Consider the following 19,600-nt stretch of genomic DNA (forward strand, 5'->3'; position numbering starts at 1 on the left):
GGTTGCGAAATTAAAGCGATATTTTTTTATTCACGTAAAAAGACAATACGTAAGGGGACATTGCGAACAAGGTTATACGGCGCTACGCGAAACACGCGTTGCGGCACTTGAGGTCACCCGGGATTGCTTAATCGTTGTACGAAATACAATAACGAGCCTTCTCCTCTCAGCGCTTGGGCGTGAGTCCGAAGGGGGAGCTTGAGATTGGAATTCCTAGCGCGCTTAAGCACGGGCGCGCGCCCTCCTCGCTCCCCGCCCCTCGCCACTCACCCCCCGCCCCTCGCATAGACTTCAATCGGGCTCACAGTGAACCAATGGTAGGGGCCGAATCGGGCCCGGCACCACGTGCTTGAAACAAGCCAATCGCGTCGCGGAGTACGGCGTCCGTAATCCCCCCCCCCACCAGCCCCACCGTTGCCACCCCATGCGGCGTCTGTACGAGCGCCATCATTGGTAGGGGAGACCCACAGTTCTATTGGAGACCGAACCATACGTCAATAAATACATGAAAAGTCACCCCTCCTCCGCATGTCACAAGATCGTCGATTTAACAGTTAAAACGTATCAAAAGGGGCGTGCAAGTGTACGATCAACAAACGCAATGCAGCTATTGAGTCCATGTCACCCCTTAGAAAGATGGCCGCCGGAACTCACTGGAATAAATAGTACAATTTTCTTACGTGCCAAAATATCGATGAAATATAATTTAAAAAACGACGTGCGTACAATATAATTTAACGTTCAATCCCGTGCTACAACACGGTTAATGTTTTTTTTGTTGTTTTACATCCCTTACGAGTATGGCCACCGGACGTGCTCAACGTTGGAAATAAGAGTTTTGCCGGAAGTAACTGCGTACACGCGCCGCGATGCACGCCGGGAGTCGGCCCGGCCGGGAGAGGCGAGATGGCGGCTCCTGGCAGGAGGAGGCGGCTGAGGCTGCGCGACCACAGCGGCTGCTCGGAGTGGCTGTGAGGTGCGAGCGAGCGAGCTAGGCTTGAGCAGAGAGAGAGAGATACAAAATATAAACAACACGCGGAGCAGAGAGCGGCGTCGGTGGTGGCGCTCTCGTGCCTTGCGAGCATCCGCAGGAGCGACGAGTAGCAGTGAGGAGCGAGAGGTGAGGAGATGCAGAGGGGGCTGGGGGTCAGGCGCCGCTTGGCCTCTGTTGCTGCTGCTGCTTCTGCTGTTGTTATTATTCTCTTACGCGCAGTAAAATACGCAACGTAACGTGAGTGTAGTGACAAGTTAACTGTGCTGTCGCCCTGCCTATTACGCAGAGGCTGCAGTGTTTAACGTTGGTACCGTTCACGTATAAGCAGCGTGCTACGTGTTCGTACGCGTACTGTAAGCGGTGTTGATATGGTACAGTGTTGTGTTATGGTGCTAATAGAGCACAGATCATCCACTGTTCGTGCAGTCCCGTGCGTATTACACACATGTGCATCCCCTGTGTCAGTCCACTGTTGGATGAAGACCCCCCGCCCGCACTGTACGCGTCGTGGTGGTTATTTGGCCATACTTCACCCGATGTCAGATCTCGAAAGCTAAGCCGGTTTGAGCCTGGTTAGTGCTGCGATGGGGAGTCCACCGTGCAAAGCAAGTTTTAAAGGCTACGAGGCTACGTGGTTGGGTAGCAGAGGGCAATCCAGCAGAACGCATTGCTATTCTGTACTGTACTTCGAAGCGATCGTGTTAATGGGTCCCTACTTTAATCAACTGACCGGCGTGGTGAAGTATGGCCAAATAATCACTACGACACGGACGGCTTGGGGAGACCCCTCATCCAGCGGTGGATGACTACATTTATAAACAGTGGTAATGCTCTACACTAGCTATGGAGCACAGCATGCTGTAGTCGTACGATGAAACATAATGGAATAGAAAAGTAGACAATGTCTCTCTCTCTCTCCACATGAAGAATGTAAGTGTTTTACACAACCCAACGACCCCATTGGCCTTCTGGAGTTGCATAATTCCGGCAACATTGACTAAATACAAGCAAACTGAACCGCTTGCAACGTAACGTCTCAACAGAAAAGTCAGGCTTGCTTGAATTAATGCTGGTGAACTGCCAAATATGATAGGCAAGGGCATGGGTCCTATTCCGACGCAAAACATATAATACTACCACACACTCATCGGCGTCGTTGTGGAGCATATGAGTAACAAAATAGTTGAGCGGGCAACTTAATATTGTCTCTTTCGTGTGTATTGGGTCAATGCCTCTGAAATGATGCACAAGTCCGTGGGGCCGTTGATTTGTGTAAAACAATATATTCCTGTTCATTTTTACGTGGGGAGACGGATGTATTGTCTTCGCAATTTTGTCACTCATAATTTCGACGACGTAAGTTATTTTTTTATTATTTATTGGACATGGTAAACGTTTTATATAAAAAGAAATACTTCTACAGTTATTTAGTAATGTTACCAATCTTAATACTGTGAATCATGGATAACTGCTTATGTATTATACATACAATAAATATAAACTATTCCACAGATAGTTAAAAATACAGTACTCTAGAATAATGTATTGAATTTGATAGTAATAGTATGCACTATTTAACGCATGTCTCTATGTTAACCACAGTAAACATTCAGTATGCCTTCCATTATTATACTGCATAGGCTTCACTCGTTTTATGCGGAAGATGCGTTCCAAAAAAAGGCGCAAAGCGAAATCACACGAGACTACTACCTTGGCGAGTTGCGCACACAATACACAAACAATGTTTACCACGTCCGATCACATGACCGCATATGAGTGAAATCAAACCGACCCCGCATAAAGCGAGGGAAACGTGTACTATTAAAAAATAATCGACGCCTCGAGTGGCTTGCTGGCTCGGCTCCTCTCCACCCCAACAGTAACTCTGTTGTTAGTGACTGCGGGCCTTTGTCACCGAAACTAACTGGGTAACTGGCTAAACGAATTTTCCACGTAACATTGAATTGAACGTTCTAAAGAATGGATAGCGACACTGAAGAGGTGGGTGTAATGAATTAAGAAGACAGACACTGCTTATTTAAAATTGATCTCAGTTTTCAATTTGTGCTGCTATTAATGTAATTATTTAGCCATAATATTACGTAAACTCTAGAGAATATAATAACAAAAAAACCTCAATACATGCCCTTGCCATTCTATCTATTACATAAAAAGCAGATTACGTTTAGCTTCCCGAGTGCAGAATTGTGAGAAAAGTTAAAATTATAGCTATTTCTTAATTTCCATTGCAGAATACGGTAACGGGCTCTCTATTGGTTTTTCGATCGTAATTGTTTTCTCATGCTGTAACTTAAAATGTGGTGTTAAAACAGCATATGTTATTATTGGTAACATTACTCTATTGTGTATTGTAGGCTATTTATTCTAGTACTCAGATTGTAAATGTTGTGGCGTGGCTCTCCAACACACTGGTGTGCTGTATTAGTGTTGAATTGGCCACGTTCTGTTAACGTGACAACCCTTACTAGTTGGCTGTGTCACGTGGTGGTGGGTTTTAACGACACATTTATATATTTACGTGATCTAACCCAAAAACCCCTATCATGGATGATATTGGTCGCGAAAGCCTACGTGTTAAATTGTAGGCTATTGTAAATACAGTAAGTGCAGATTATTTTAGTACAGTACTGAAAGACTATGTGCTTGCTTGTTTTTTACTTGAATAACAAACCATACTTGTCACATCACTTCCACTTATATTAACAGTTCATTCAAATTATACCATTTGAATTAAAAAATCACATTTTCTAATTAGCAAGTATTCATTGTTTACATGTCTATCTTGAATTTTTTATTGTATGACTAATTTCATTTATTTATTTTTATTCATGATGGAAAAAATAATTTCACTGAATAGGTATTGATTTTAACATGTAAAACTGCTTGTCAAATGTTTAAATTCACAATACATTTATACGGCAAAGGCATGTCACATTTAATCTATTTTCATTTCGTTCAGGTCACGTTCAATCACTTGTACGGTTCATGAAATCATTCACATGGAATCACTCGCGTATCATTTACATGCAGTGCCTATGCACATATCTTGGTGGTGGTGCTTGTCAGCGTTTGTACAGTACCACTGGCCCGTACTGGTCGTGAGGAGCTTGTTTAGAGGTGTCTTGTTTTCACAACAAGTTATATGTTTGGTTTATCCTTTCTGTGCTTGTTTCATGCCCGTGTTCTGCCATTCCCTTGGCTCAATAAGGAAGGCCCATGGTATAATTGGTGGATCCAGGCCAAGACCCCTGGTACCCATTTATCCACGTCTTCTCCAGAAACGGTCATGCTATTATTGTGACCCCCGTGACCATAATTCGCTAAACCAAAACATGATAGAGCGCAAGCGCATTATGATGTCCCACGTATTATCAAAGTGTCCTCACAATTACACTTGGTAAGAAAAATCTCCTGCGCAGATTTTCTCTGTAAATAACTTTAAAAATGTAAAAAAAAAGCATTGCACCGTGCCTGCAATTAATTTACATTTAAAATTTACGCAATAATTTCAAAGTTCTCTGGCAGCGTTTATACTTTGCATGGTGAATGCATGCAGGCCACGGAATGCGGTAAACAATGACAACGCTTTGCGTGCTACGACGTCAGCTCCCGAGGTGGCAGCGTGCACGCTCCGTAGCGTGATGTGTTCTGGATTGTACGGCTCCGTGAGGATCGGGCCAGTTTGCGCCACGTGTTCTTCAAAAGGGGTTAGGAAAGGTTGCTTCACTGTACACATTGTCATCTCACGTTAAGGTAAATGCACGTACTTTTTTTTTCCCCAAGCGTAATCACCTTAGATTATTGATAGAAGGTAGAAATATACATTTTTTTCTCTTCACATTCAAAAAATGTAAAGTGTATTAAAATTATTAATTATCCAAGGACGGCTATTGTCCGAGCAAATGACGCTCCAAGATTGATGCCTTGTACTGTACATATTGTTTTATTTGTATTCCATAATGTACTGGTGATCACCATGAATAGCAGGTTGTTTTAGGGCTACGCTATATTATGAGTAGTGCAACAAAAATTCATAATCAGATTCTTCATTTTTACTGGAGGAATCCGATGAGCTATGAAGCTCTTTTTCATAGATGTCGTGTAGAACACCTTCAACCTGCACTGGCCAGAAGTGTGAAGTATGGTTATGTAACCCTCACAAACCACATGGCATGGGGAAGTAAGCAGTGGAAACCTATAATTTAAGGAAAAGCAGATGACAAGTTAGAATAGATGACAACCACAGTGACAGGTTAACGTACAAAGATTTATGTATAATTTTCTTGTATTTTTTGTGATTCAAATTTAAGGTTAAAGTATGTTTCATTGTAGAAGTACAGGGTCCCCTCAGATATGTTGCAATGAGCTTTCTCTGCATCCTATTTGCAAAGTACACAGTAATACACGAGCTAAATAGATGTTTCATTAACACCACTCCCCACCACTCAGCCTCACCTATATAAATTCCCAATGAAAGTGCCTGTTTTGGCCAGACACTAGGCCACATTGGGTATGGACAGTGGGTGAGAGTGACGATGGCTTTTGGGTATTTTGAACTTATTTCGCATCATGCGCAGCCAGCCATGCGAATTGGAGGTGTGAGAAAGGACAACAACCTAAATCCAAAAAAAGCATTTGTAAAGAAATTAGTTTTCAATCTAAATTAAAAAGTCCATAGCTTCAGTGGCTTCCTAATATCGGAAGGAAGAGCGTTCTAGACGGCCGTAGAAGCGCATCTTAAAGCACGTAATACAGTGACCAGCTTTGTTTGATGGTTAGCCAAAAGCTGCTGCTGTGACGATGACCAGAGTTTGCATAATGGGTAGATAGGTTGAACCACTGGAACTAGGATCTGTAATTTGTGGCAACATGATGGGCTGAGCTCTTCACTGTTCCGGGTACTCTTTAAGACTCATGGAAACATAACATTTAACGGGTCAGAACAGTGATAAGCCATTGCTGACCTTATGTGCACTTTTTGTCAAAAAATGAATTTTATATAAATGTAAAATATAAATCAAAAGTGCATACATCTGTTTATGCAGATTGTGGGAGAGTCACTATCATCGTATTAGAGTACTTGCAGTTATTTATTTACATATGGCTAAGCATTACGTGGACAACAACATTATTTACCTCGCGCTGTTTTTATTTTCTAATATTTTGATACTATTCAGTGCTTAAACAATAAATAATATATATTTTTCTCGAGTATTGGAGCACAAGGTAAATACACGCTCGGATTTTTTCTCATGTATGTAATTTGGGTTCAAATGTATTTAGCATGTGGCAGAAAATCACATTCTAAGGTTACTTCTTGGAAAATACAACATGCTGCACTCGTTTATTCAAATATTTAACCTTAATTAGGCTATTGTTAGGTTTAGGCTCATATAAGCCTCGTAATTAAATACGATGCACTCTAATTCACCCTCTTATGTAAATAAGAAATTGGGCCAATTAAAAGCCAAAATGGAGATGTCCCAAAATGAGTTTGGTTGTTGACACTGGTGAGACATGCCTTATGCCACTGACACTGTAAAGTGACATTTACCTTGGGCTAAACATTACGTAGTAAATACGTCCGATGTGTGTTTAAAATGCAGTTTTTCTAACGTGGCATTTTTGTTAGTGCCCAAAAACATCTTAATTCATTTTACTATTCTTAGAAATCCACATTAACTTTAACGTATGTTTTTTTAAATACATTTATTTTTGCGAACACAAATGCAATTCTGATTGAAGTATGTTTATTACATATTGATAGTGCTATGCTTTCTGGATAACAGGACTTCTAGTATAGTGTGTTCTACAATGTTCAACACGGCAGAAATTATATTGTAGATTCCGTTCTCAGATCAAAACTTTATCAGTTCACAAGAAAGAAGGACATTACACCACGCATTGCAATTGCACCATTACCGTCTTATCATGTGACAAATAATTAGCAACACATTTTAGTGTGTATGGGACAGCATACACTTATTAAAACTAATGTTGCCTCAGAATTGATTATTGCACGATTTTATTTTTCTGTTACTCATTCAAAATGCCCTTTTAATTGTGAGCATGTCATTGTTAATAATGGTTTGTACATCACTGGCGCTAAATGGGTGTCCATAAATGGATTAATGACAACTTTCCTGGGTTGTATAACAGCTGCTTTCTCCATGGCAATACCCCACTTTGCATTTGCTATGTTTCATACTGTATAGTGTCATATGAAGCTAATTTATAGTGTTCATTACCATGGCCTACTGAGCAATGCCCACTTTTTGATGTGGGTGTGTTACACAATTTTTACATGTCTCTAGTTTTGCTTTCAGTGTTTTATTTCTACTTTGTTTTAAATTTATTTTGTTCGTAGATTTGATGTACATACTGTGCTTTTGTCAGTTTAACACGTCGGCTTTCGCGACCAATATCCCTAATAGAGGTTTTTTGGGTTAGATCGCATAAATATATAAATGTGTCGTTAAAACCCGCCACCACCCGACACAGCCAACGAGTAAGGGTTGTCACGTAAACAGAACGTGGCCAATTCGTCACTAGTACAGCACACCGGTGTGTTGGCGAGCCAAGCGACAACATTTACAATCTGAGTACGACGTTTCGCCAGTAATTACCACGAGCTTCATCAGGCGACAGGCAGATTTGTGGAGAAGTCTTCCTGTTTCGTTCCTTATATAGAGGCGTAGATGTGGTGACCACCCTTCTGTGCTCTTGCACATTGATGGGGATGGGGGGGGGGCGGGATTACTGAGGCAACGTACATTATGCATGTGCATTATGCGAGCCCTTTGAATTTGTCCTTCCTGTCTGTTGTGTTTATTAAAATAGCTCTACCAACGGTAATCCCTTATTGAAGTACACTGCCGTTTGTAGGCATGCATTTCAATAATGTATTATTTGATGATTCGCTTCCACACAGCACTAATTGAAAGAAATCAAAATAACTTTAACCGTTCGGATAGCTACCTGCTTAGTGATGCGTGGAAGCGAATCATCAAATAATACATGATTTAAACGGTGGCGTACTTCTATTATGGTTGTGCTTTTGTTGTTCAATATCGTGCATTACAGAATTATATCCAATAATTTTAATGTGAATGAACATTGCCATCTGGTCTGTTTTGGTTATTGGCTTGTCACATTTTCAGAATCCGAGGGTTCAAATCGGTAGAGTTGCATAGGTTTTGGTTGACTCATATTATTCGTGTGCATACTTCACCGCTCTACAGCCAAAACAGTTGATCAAAGCGCTAGCACTCTTGATCAACACACTATGTAATGAAAATACAGTGGAGTAGTTGAACATTGTTGAGTTAATTATGTAAAGGTAACCGAAGTCCTGCAATTACTTGCTCACACCACTTGATGGATGGATGTCTCCACTGGAGGGAGCTCTAGAGATTTATTTAGTGGCTCTGGTCTTCTCTTCGATGCTGGCCAGACATCTTGGAAGAGGTCGGTACACCCATACTTGACCCAACGACATATGACCTGCTGACCAACCGACTGATGTACCCATTTATATTTCTGGGTGGATAGAGGTTTCGGGGGGATTTAAAAAAACTTGCTCCGTTGTTTTAGCTTCTGCACAGGAAGATCGAATCGACCGGTCTAGCTCTGAATTGCAAGTCCATTGGTGTAACCATTGCACCACAGCATAATGCCATCAAGTTATTTACGAATAGAAAAAATGTCTGCGGCATCAACTGAGATGTTTATGTTCAATTAAAAATTATGTAAGTTACAATACGGCTTTTTTATGAAACCGAATAATAACAGTGCAACATTGTGAAGCTATTTTCTTTTATGATATTAAATTCAATTGGCTTTAAGATAGGGTTTTTGCTGGCTTTTTGTCTAATTATTGACTTCCTCGCATGCCTTTTTTATAGAAATGTGTGGATGTCATAGGAAAGTTGAGGCAAATTCTCAGTATCCACATATTTAATTTTCTGTCAACCCGTGTGACATCCTGATTACCAATTTCGGTTTGATTTAGCTAAAAATTGCATCGTTCATGGGGCATAACCTTGGCACTCTTGTGCAATATTTTTTTCCAGAGTTTTCCACCTGATGGCAGATGTATCACATATACATTTTGGCGGTGCCCTTGCACAACTGCACATTGGATGAACAGTGAACTGTTGATTGATGTTATTTGTCCTTACAGTGTAAAGATAAAAAAATATATGTTTCGACGAGTGAAACTGCAGTATACTGACAACTGTATGAATCATGGCGACAGTTGCAGTCTGGACATGTTTGTGATGACAATAGGACTGGCTCTTCAGTGGATGCTTCAACTCCTGTCATTGTAGCTTGTGTTGAGTGGTGGATTTTGAATAACAGGTGAGTGGGAATTAAGTATATGTCAGTAGTATAGATTTTGAATAACCGGTGAGTGGGAATTAAGTATATGTCAGTAGTAGAGATACATGTGTGAACAGTTTATTTATTTGTCCATGATGAGTTGAATTTTTTTTAAAACTGGGCATTCCCAGTAGCTGGGTATATACCAAATTAACAGTACCACACAATATTGGACTGGTAAACATAATTTCCTGGGTTTATTCTGTTGCTCAGAAAGTCATATTTGGTATCTTTAGGATTTTAAGAGTTCTGTTTGCATGACCCTCAGAGCCAGAAAAAGGCACCTTTGGAACTAAGGTTCCACTGTTAAGGTGTTTGTATCAGATGGACTCGGGCACCTGCAAAGTAATTGATACGGCAATGAAACAAACAGCCAGACTAAGGTACTGTCAGAATTTTTTGGTTTAATTTGTAATGCTCAATGCAAAATAAGTTCAAATGAAGCACATTAAGAAATTGTATTTTTTACTGTAAATTCCAAACATTGTTTAAGCAAGTTTCAAGAGTGGCATAGCCAGGAGTTTGCATGTATTTTGCAAGCATATAATAATACAACAACATATCCAGTTACCACGGTGTTGTTCGACATCAATGAACACAAAGCTGCTTTGTTTTTATGAATTTAGTGTGGCGATTCTTGTGTGTTGTGTTGGTATCCTGGGCAACAATAGGCAAACTGTCCCAAACAATTAACAGTGACATCTTACTCTAATTTTAAACAATTCCCATGAAGCATGCTCAAAGACAATGTGGCAGTTCTTTCTCTTTCTTTACTCAACACGATAATTTCATAAACACTGCAGTTTAAATAATCTACACGGACCAATCAGTTTAGTTGGCAGTTATTGTTTAATTAATTACTCCCAAACAAAAAAAATTGCTTGGTACTTGACAAAATACCGTATTGTCCTATTTTTTGAACTCCCTTGAACTGTGTATGCACTGGTTGCAGTGGAGTGCTTCTTCTTTTGTCTGTTTGAACGAACTGTGGGACAAACCATAAATAGTACGCACTCCATTAACCCTTTGAAACGAACCTAATTGAGGCTACTATGCAGTACATCCTGTTCCTGTTGAAAGGAACTTGGCAGTACATGTCTTTGACCGTTTTTGTGATTCAATATATGTTTGGCTGTTGCTAATATCCCCATAAACCAGCCTACATTGACCTCTGCAACCCAGCCAGATGATGGGCTGATTTGACCCCAAACTGTTTATTGTTATTGGTAAATTTGTTCTAAATATACATACTAACTCTCAGTGTACAATACTTCCTATATCGCAATAGTGTTTGATCACAGGAAATTCGGAAATGCTTTGATAATTATTAATCCATACACATTTTTTACTTGTAATTGACAAAAAAAATGTTCAAGAAAGAACACCCCTACACCGCCACTGCCTGGGATCACTTGTACTGCTGCCATTATCAACTCACACAACTTTGAACCGCGTGGGCTGCTCTGTGACTGGAAGCACGTTATCTCGGCTCCTGTCCATATGTCCTTCAGTCTTTTATTGTCGTGTATAGAGAGCAGAAGCTGAGAGCAGGCTGCACTCAACATTTGTTTTATTAGTTCTACCTTAGGTTGTTATGTTGGGCTTCAGTGGGGATCTTTATACAGCAGCAGTCCCGAGGTCGAGCAGAATTGTTCAGTCAAAAACGCATGGCCTTACTGCCTGCGTTTTTTTTTGTTGTCTTCTGATTATACCTGGGTATGGAATCGTGTCTTGATTTTAGTGCTCATGTTATTACGAAGGCTGTTAGAAGCTATATATGAAGTACTGTACAATACCATTTGAGTATTTCGTCAACTGTATGTATGTATATACACACACATAATGTACTTAGACTGGTTGGAAGATTCGTGCAGGAAAGGTCAACGCAAAGTTGACTTGTAGTGTATAATAGTGACACTTCCGATTACGCATGCCTTCATCCAGTGTACTAAAAATATAAACAATGTGCTTTGATTATTCATTGCATAATGTGTATTGTTTATAGTCAGCAGATTTGCATTGAATCCATGAGGAGCGTGTAGCCTCCATTGTGTTTGACATGGCTGTCCCTTTTAAACAATTCCAGGGGCAGACAGGCAAGGATGTGGGCTTTCCTTGCTGGACAGATGGCACCTATCTGATCGTACTGATAGATTAAACCCAAGCAGAGCCCTTCTGGAGAACTACATGCAATGTAGTACTCCCATTGACATTAAAGGTTCTTACCTCTTTAACTTTTTCTTCTTCTTTAACCCATGTATAGACATAAAATATACCAAAAACATTCCAATCTCCTCTCCCTGTTTGCAAAGAATGAAGGCTCTCACCTGACTCGCATAACCAGCCCACAGTTCCGGCCCACAACTTCCACGCATCAGCACCGATTGCTTAACATGAAAACAGATGGTACCCAATTATGTTAAGTGTATGGGTGAGTGCTCACAGGATTAATTGAAGCCACCTTCCTTACCACAGGCAGCAATGCATAAACTCTGTTTTAGAGCAATGCATTTGTGGACATTTCTATTGCCTTTTTAATGCATTCCATCATCTATATTTTAAACTAAAGTTGCATGTTTGTCATGATGATGGTTTGCCAAATTAAACATTTTTTCTTTATATTTTATTTGCTGACAATTGGAATCATGTGATGTTCCTCACCTTTATAATTTAAATGATTTACACAACAAAAGGTAGACTGTTGTGATGTCCATATTGCATACACTTTATATGGGGAACGTATAAATAAATGCCACAAGCAATTTGAACCGATTAAACTGTTGTATAAAGCTATTAAAAACCACACGTTATCTCATAAGTATCTCTCGTGGATATACCAAGAAAAAAGCATTGTAGTTTTAGATTCATGCAAAAAAAAACCTCTCAAGACTTTTTGGTGAACTAAGCACATAATATAACAACTCGAACATGTTTCTTCTACAAAACATGCATATTCGCAATAAAATATTAATTGTGAATCTAATATTAATGTAGGCTGTCTGAAATGTGAAGGAAAAGTAGAGGCAGTGAGATGTTCGCAAGGGGCCTATCCTTAAATGGCGTTCTTAAGAATAAGTAATGGCCATTAATGTCTACAATGTTAAATTTATTGAAAGCTTACTCATTGTACAAGAATCACATGAATAAATGTATTGTTTAAGAAACTATTAAAATTGCTTCTGTTTAATCTCTGGAATGGTACTTGCCAAGTCAAATCATGATTATTAATTTATATTGTAAGGTAATGTTTAACTTCTTGTGATTTTAGTCGAAATCAGAAAGTTGTATTGAATAATGTACTGTGCTTTGCCTCCTAAAATAAAATAACACAATTGGTGTCTCATCATTGCTTTCGGAAGCTGTTATTTATTTGACCATATTCTTGGGTCTTTTGGTAAAGACTTTACCGAAAGACCCAAGAATATGAATTCCTGCAGTCACAAAAGCTTTAAGTCAAGATTTATTTGACCATGTACAGTCAATTTGGCAAATAAAATGTCGGTATAAATGGTTAATATGATTTTTCAGGTAGAACACTTTTCAATGTCTTACATTTTCCATAAAGTAGATGAAAACTTAACTGTACACATTGATAAATATGATACTGTTACATAAAAAATGATAATTTTTTACTTAGTTACTTTTTTAAAGTAGGTTTTATTTTTTTAATTGATGTTATTCCTGTGGCCATAAAACCTGCTCAAACTAAATATTTTTTTGAACATGTTTTGCTATTTTGAGTTAAAGCTTTCGTGACTGCAGGAATTCATATTCTGGGTTCTTTCGGTAAAGTCACGTAGAAGGGAAACAATAAAATAATAAAAACATAAAACAATAAAATTTTCACGACGTTTCGACTGCAACACAAGCAATCATCATCAGGTGTGAAAACCACAACAAGAAAATTTGAAAAAAGTGGCGGTTTTATTAACGTTAGCATCACGGATAGCGATTTGACAGTTTGTTCAAATGGACGAGTCCATCTATGTTCGGAAAAGAGGAGGGGGGAGACGAAAAATGGATGCGGTCTGAAAGCCACCTTAAGCGTGATCAATCAATTAAGACCCGAAATGGTTTATCAAATCCTTCCAATGATTGCTAAGCCAGAATCCATCCTCTCGGTTGAAATTGTGTGTGTTTGTATATGTGGATAGCCTCATGAACGAATCTCTCATGGTAGCCGGATGGCTTGCAAAGAACCTCTGTCTTGGAGATGTCAATGTCATGTGAACCTACTGAATTATAACAGTGATCTGCCACGACATGTCTAGGACCGCATTTGTGAACACAAAGCAGACCTGAAACACGGTAGGACCAACACCTCGGTCACGTGTCGGCAGGTCAACCAGCGTATCATGTCCCAACGTAACCCTGGCTGGCTGACACTCCCTCGCTCCCTCACCGGGAGCCCGCACCGCACACTGTACGTGGTGCCTCCGTGCTGACCAGCGCTCACCCAAGTCCCGCTAGGGCTGGTACTACGCCCAGTAAGCATGCTACACATAATGACAAGACATTATCCGACGTGGTTTCATAAGCCCGGCACCACACAGTGACATTCACAGTCACTACCCAAGTATATTATTTTGAATGCTTGTAGGAATGTACATATACCTTTTTGTCAATTTTGACTCGATGTTTCAACTAGATGTTTTATAATCCTTTATTTAGCTTTAACTTATTGTATGGTACTGATTTAACCTAAAAAATATATTTCAGTACAAGCAATTTTAAACAGCATTGTTTGTGATCATATACGCATTTACAGTCATACCTCATTTAATGCGGTTGATACGTTCCTGAAAGTACTGCGTTTTGGCGCAAAACTGCGAAAAACAAAGAATTACTCTATTGAATCGCATTTGCACTATCAAATCAGCCTGCAGCCATCCCATGGCAGGATAAAGAACAGATTAGGGTACACCGTGTACTGTATCGTTTTGCGTACTGTGTGATCACTCGGCTGCGCAGCTTAAAGTAAGTCAATCACACAGAAACGTCGTTGTGTGAAGTGTTTCCTAATTGAGGAACCGTGTTATAGTGAAAATGTGTCGTATGAAAACACGTTAAGCGAGGACTTACCGTAGGTGTGAAATGATAACAAAATTCACTCATGTTTTTTGTCCACGTATGGCTGTTATTTATTGATTTAAATTAATGCAGTATTTTTTCACACTTGTAGAAAGGTGTGGAGGTGATGGTTTTGGCTTCTAATGCATGACATACAATTACAAAGTTGGGGAAAATAGTTGCTTGCCATCGTGATATAGCAAATATTCATTCAGTAGCCAAGCACTCCCTGAAGCATTATATAATTACTCAAAAAGAATGCTAATGGTGGCTAATTATCCATGTCATCCCTGGGTTACTCCCCTTCATGCCTGGTGAACATTCTAGACAACATCACAATGGGTGATATGCATGCAGGCTTTTCAGGGAGGCTAAATTGCAATAGGCTGCTGGGTAGATTTCTCTAAAGTCCTCGTGAAATTGATTAATTAAATGCATTCATCACACTCAACATCTCAACTTGACATTGTGTAGCGCTCGATTTTCAAAAGCCATTTGCAAAGGGCATAGTCTACAGACTAGTACATAATGAATGTGCTAATTTCACAGTGTTATTCCAGCTTTTATGTACGCATTATTTGGCCTTTTTGTTTCATCTGCTGAATAATTTATATTGTAATGTGCATACATATCATGCATTTTTTCAGGCGTTAACTAGTTTAATGATTTTTTCATGTTTTATGTTATTGGCCCAAACCTTTGTTCTTACGTCATGTTTTTTGTTGAATCTCATGCCAACAACATAGATTTCAATCAGAAACTACTATGAAGCCAATATTATCTATCCATACTATTTAAGTGTCTCCATGCAACACTAGTTGAGAGTTGTAGATGACCTTGCAGGCAGTGACCGTGTTTAAAGCAAGGCACGTCATCCAGTCGTACGTCTTGGCCAAATATATTAAATAAACAAATTAATGAATGGAACGAATGGATTAATGAACTCGTATATCATGTAAACGAACACCATCCATCATAGCTGTCCATGCGTTGTTGAACTTTACTTGTTTTTTAAAATATAAATAGTTTTATTAATATCTTCTGGGTATGTGTTCTTATGTTAGGTAATTAGAAATTGAGTGTATATTGCCGCAACAGGACAATTTTAATTTGTCGTTAAATAGGTGCGTCACGTCAACCTGCGACTGATGCGCAGCGCCTCGTGTGAATTTGCTTGCAGCCCCGTGGCCCTATTTCCACTACATATCTGATAAACAGCAGCTTACGAAGGCTTCATTACTTAAGGTGCATGTGTCACGCGACGCAAGCACGCAACCCTGCCACGAACTAAACGGCAATGAAGTCCGGCTAATTAAGAGCCTCTACGGTTGTGTAACAGGCCCCGCTTGTTGTTTGGTCTTCCCTCCTGCCAGGTTTGGCTCTTGCGAGGAATCTAATGACTGCTGCAGGGCCGTCTGCTGCTGGGGCCATCCGAGCGACAGGCGCGCAGCCCTCTGGCTTCTGAGAGTTGTTAGGGGCCTCTTCTCCCAACTCACCTGCTGGCACGTCAGCCCCATGCGACCAGCAGGTTCTACGAAGTAGAGGTGAGCGGGAGGTGTGGCGCTAATGAGTCGGGGTCTTTAGATAATTATTTTGCGTTCGCGTGGGGGCCTTTTGCTCTCTGCCACAGGTCACGCCAACAAGCATTGGGATGCAGTTTTTATTTATTTATGGCATAAAAGTGCCAGCAGAAGATCGCTTAATATGCAATTAATCCTTTGTGTCATTGGCCCTGTATGTCTCCAAATGCATGTTAGCTTGGGTTATCCAGAGATTGACTTTTTGTAAATAAAATAAAGGTTCCCTCAACATGTGCTGAACTGTCCAAATGTCTGGTATTTTTGGATGATTAATTTATCCCACCAAATTTCATTTACGTTGGGGGCTTAAGTGTGAAGAATGCTTTATTTTTGTATAGTTGCATTGTCAGCTTCATATAGTGAATGAGCTTCATTGTGTTCATTCACTGACTGCCCTTCAGTATTGCAGCCCAACTGAATGCAGAGTGTTTGCATAGGGAATCACGTGCTGTTTAACATTACACACGTGCTGTAACATTAACATTGTATTATCTAATTGTATATTGCCTGCTAAAATAACAATGGGTAGATCGAAAAAGAGCATTCTCAACTATATTGATGTTTTGTTTTTGTTTATTTTGCTTGTGCACCACTGCCAAAGCATCATCAGATAATTTGTGTGGATATATTTGATTGGTGCCAAAGATTGTTGAAGCATTTTTTGTTTTGGCATTCGTCTGTTTACAATGAAGAAAGTTAATGCTCACACAGGAATGTTGTGACCACGTGATGTAATTCATGAAAAGTGGATATCACTTGAACATTTTATAACAATTATTTGTTTCTATTTGCACATAATTGTTTGTTGTCTTTTGATATGTAATTGCCTTTAGGCTTTCTTTGAAATTTTATCTTTACATTGGTGAATTGCATGTGGCTAATTTTCCATCCACTGACCAAAATAAGCATCCGTTTTACAACTCCCAATTATCCACCATAATGAAGGCAACAACATCTGCTTCCGACTGCACCTATGACCGATTTATTTTTTTCCGTACATTTTCTATCAACCCAGCTGCTTTATGGGGATGTTCTCAACACCGTCATAAATACAGTGAAACCTTGGATTGCGAGCATTATTCGTTCCGGAAACGTGCTCGTAATCCAAAGCACGCGTATATCAAAGCGAATTTCCCCATAAGAAATAATAATGATTCGTTCCACAACCTAAAACTACTGTATTCATATAAAAATTATTAATACAAAATACCTTTTTATATTTTTATTATTTAAATTTAATATAAAGTAATCAAATTTATTAATTACATTTAATTGTGGCTGGTGTGAGGGAGACGAGAGAGAGGAGAAGGAGGGTTATTGTGTAGGACGACTTTCACTTGCAGTACAGTTACTAAAGAACAGTCAAAAAAATGCTTTACGCACACACACGTGGTCACAACACTATACTGTAGTAAACAGTATACACGTGTTCAACACTATAGTACTGTAGTAAGCAGTATACACTCGCACGGATGTTGACTATACGAGTGAGGCACGCCGACTGAGACCGAGCATGGGAGATGATTACCCACAATCCCACAGCGAGAGAGAGAGAAGAACCATTGGCTCAGTTGTGATCACGTGACGCTCGGCAGACAAAGCGTATACTGTACGTACTGCTCGTATTGCAAGACATCGCTCGTTTATCAAATTATTATTTATTGAAAAATTTTGCTCATTTTGCAAAACACTCGCAGACCAAGTTACTCGCAATCCAAGGTTTCACTGTATATGAATACGATTATTTGAGCATGTTTCAATGATGAACACTTTATTGTATTCCTCTGATTCAATTAACCCTTTTAACTACTTTGCATTGACACTGGCATTCAACATCATCAACTTAGAAAGTATATTAAATCTTCAACTTACATACTGTAGAGACTCATCCCAAAGTTGTACTAAGACAAACACAAATCGCAACATGAAATGAACATGTTCTGTTCGGGTTCATTGGGCTCTAATCCATAGCTTAATTCGTGCAATGCACAATTTGAAAAGGGCTTTAATTGGACAGGCTGCCCTCTGAGACTGGTCCATGTGGAAAATATTACAATACTAGTGTAATTGCCCGTCATATGACGGGTTCATAAAATTTCATTTATTGAAAAAGACAAAAAAAATAAAGATTGTATTGAATTTATTTAATCGAATTGTATCTGTAAATCACCTTTATCATTGCGTTAGAATAACTGTTTGATTTACCTTTCTATCAGGAAGAAAGTAAACGAAATGTTTCAATAAAAAAAAATTGTTTCCAAACTTAAATATTTCCTCAACTGTGAGAGTGAATAAAAAAATTGAAACAGTTGTTTCTCGAGTTATGTTTGTTGCAAATATGCAATTGTTGTAGGAAAATATCGACTTACTGGATTCTGTATTGATGTGAATACAAAAACAATAAACTATCTATAAACTGAAATGACAGGTTGTTCACTAATTTTCACAAATTTTTGCAAAAAATGTGAGAAGGTCGCTTTTGCCAAAATGAATTTGCACTCGATAACAATAACTTATTGGTTTTTGAATTCATATGAATTAGAAAAAAGTTACTATTATTTATAGGAAGGGGAGAGGTCAATGTTCACTAATTTTCACAAATGTTCACAAATGTTCACCCTGTGAGCTAAAGAGATCAAAGTGAATCTCTGCTGAATTCAAATTAAAAGTGATTCTGCTTCTTGATTCAAATTCATATTCGCTGTCCAAAAACAACTGTTGTCACACAAAATACAAAAACAGGGGCGCACTTGACTTTTATCAAAAGCGGTGCTGGTATATTTTTGGAGATAATTGATTATTCTTGTAAAAAACTAATAATTAGTAACAATTTGACTAAGCATTTCATGAAAAACTAAAAAAAATTGCGTGAAAATCCACGTAGCATACCCAGCGTTACGCACAGAGTGTCAGGTGTTAGACGCATCACCAAAACTATGTATTTTTCTCTAACCTATAAAAGGAATTTTTTTTGTCCGTGTGTGGCCGACACTTGCGAGGGGTTTTGCTCGCGATCCGTGGGGTTTATGTTTCAAAAAAGTACCCAGCTAGCACGCCATAAGCCCCGTGGTGAGCCAGCGCTATTCCGATTTCACGTCTGTTACCTTTAAAGTAGTTTAATACTGGTAGAAACCTCCTGGTTACACCAGCCTACAGGGGATTATTGTGTCCGTCCGTCGTGCATCCAAAAATGGGAGGGGTGGGGCTGGGTGGAGAGGGGAGGGTGGGGAGGGGCTGGGTGGGGAGGGGAGGGGCTGGGTGGGGGGTGGGGCTGGTCACCCCGTGGTGCCCTTGTAAAACTCAACGTTTCACCTACTCACGCCGGCTTGTGCCCACCCTCACAGTCGGGCATATTTGCGGAATACACCACGTGGTGCCGCCGTTGACCCTGGCCATTGACCGAGCAACCCAACGTTCTTACCAGCTCCCTCCGCAGGAATGTGTTTAGCGATTTAGTGCTGTTATTGGTTATTGATTAAAGTTGCCATATGTGGCCATCTCTTGAAGCCTTGACATGTGATAGTATTCAAGGATATATTAGACCCTATTCCCA

General features: G+C 39.6%; 1 protein-coding gene across 6 annotated transcripts in view; it reads left to right on the forward strand.

The window, feature by feature from the left end:
* The first annotated feature begins 840 nt into the window (after nt 1-840).
* LOC116941772 (nuclear receptor coactivator 2-like) overlaps nt 841-19,600 on the forward strand; it is a 92,598-nt gene continuing 73,838 nt past the window's right edge. For 2 of the 6 annotated variants that reach the window (XM_076066603.1, XM_076066608.1), the window contains exons 1-2: nt 842-1,120; nt 15,841-16,011. The gene's annotated coding sequence lies outside the window, so the exon portion shown is untranslated. Of the gene's footprint in view, nt 1,121-15,840; nt 16,012-19,600 lie in introns of all 6 variants that reach the window. The other 4 variants (XM_076066609.1, XM_076066606.1, XM_076066604.1 and 1 more) reach the window with 3 other exon arrangements.

The sequence above is a fragment of the Petromyzon marinus genome, chromosome 12, assembly GCF_048934315.1.
Source record: "Petromyzon marinus isolate PM22_M1 ecotype Great Lakes invasive population chromosome 12, UKy_Petmar_22M1.pri1.0, whole genome shotgun sequence".
Classification (NCBI taxonomy): Eukaryota; Metazoa; Chordata; class Hyperoartia; order Petromyzontiformes; family Petromyzontidae; genus Petromyzon; species Petromyzon marinus.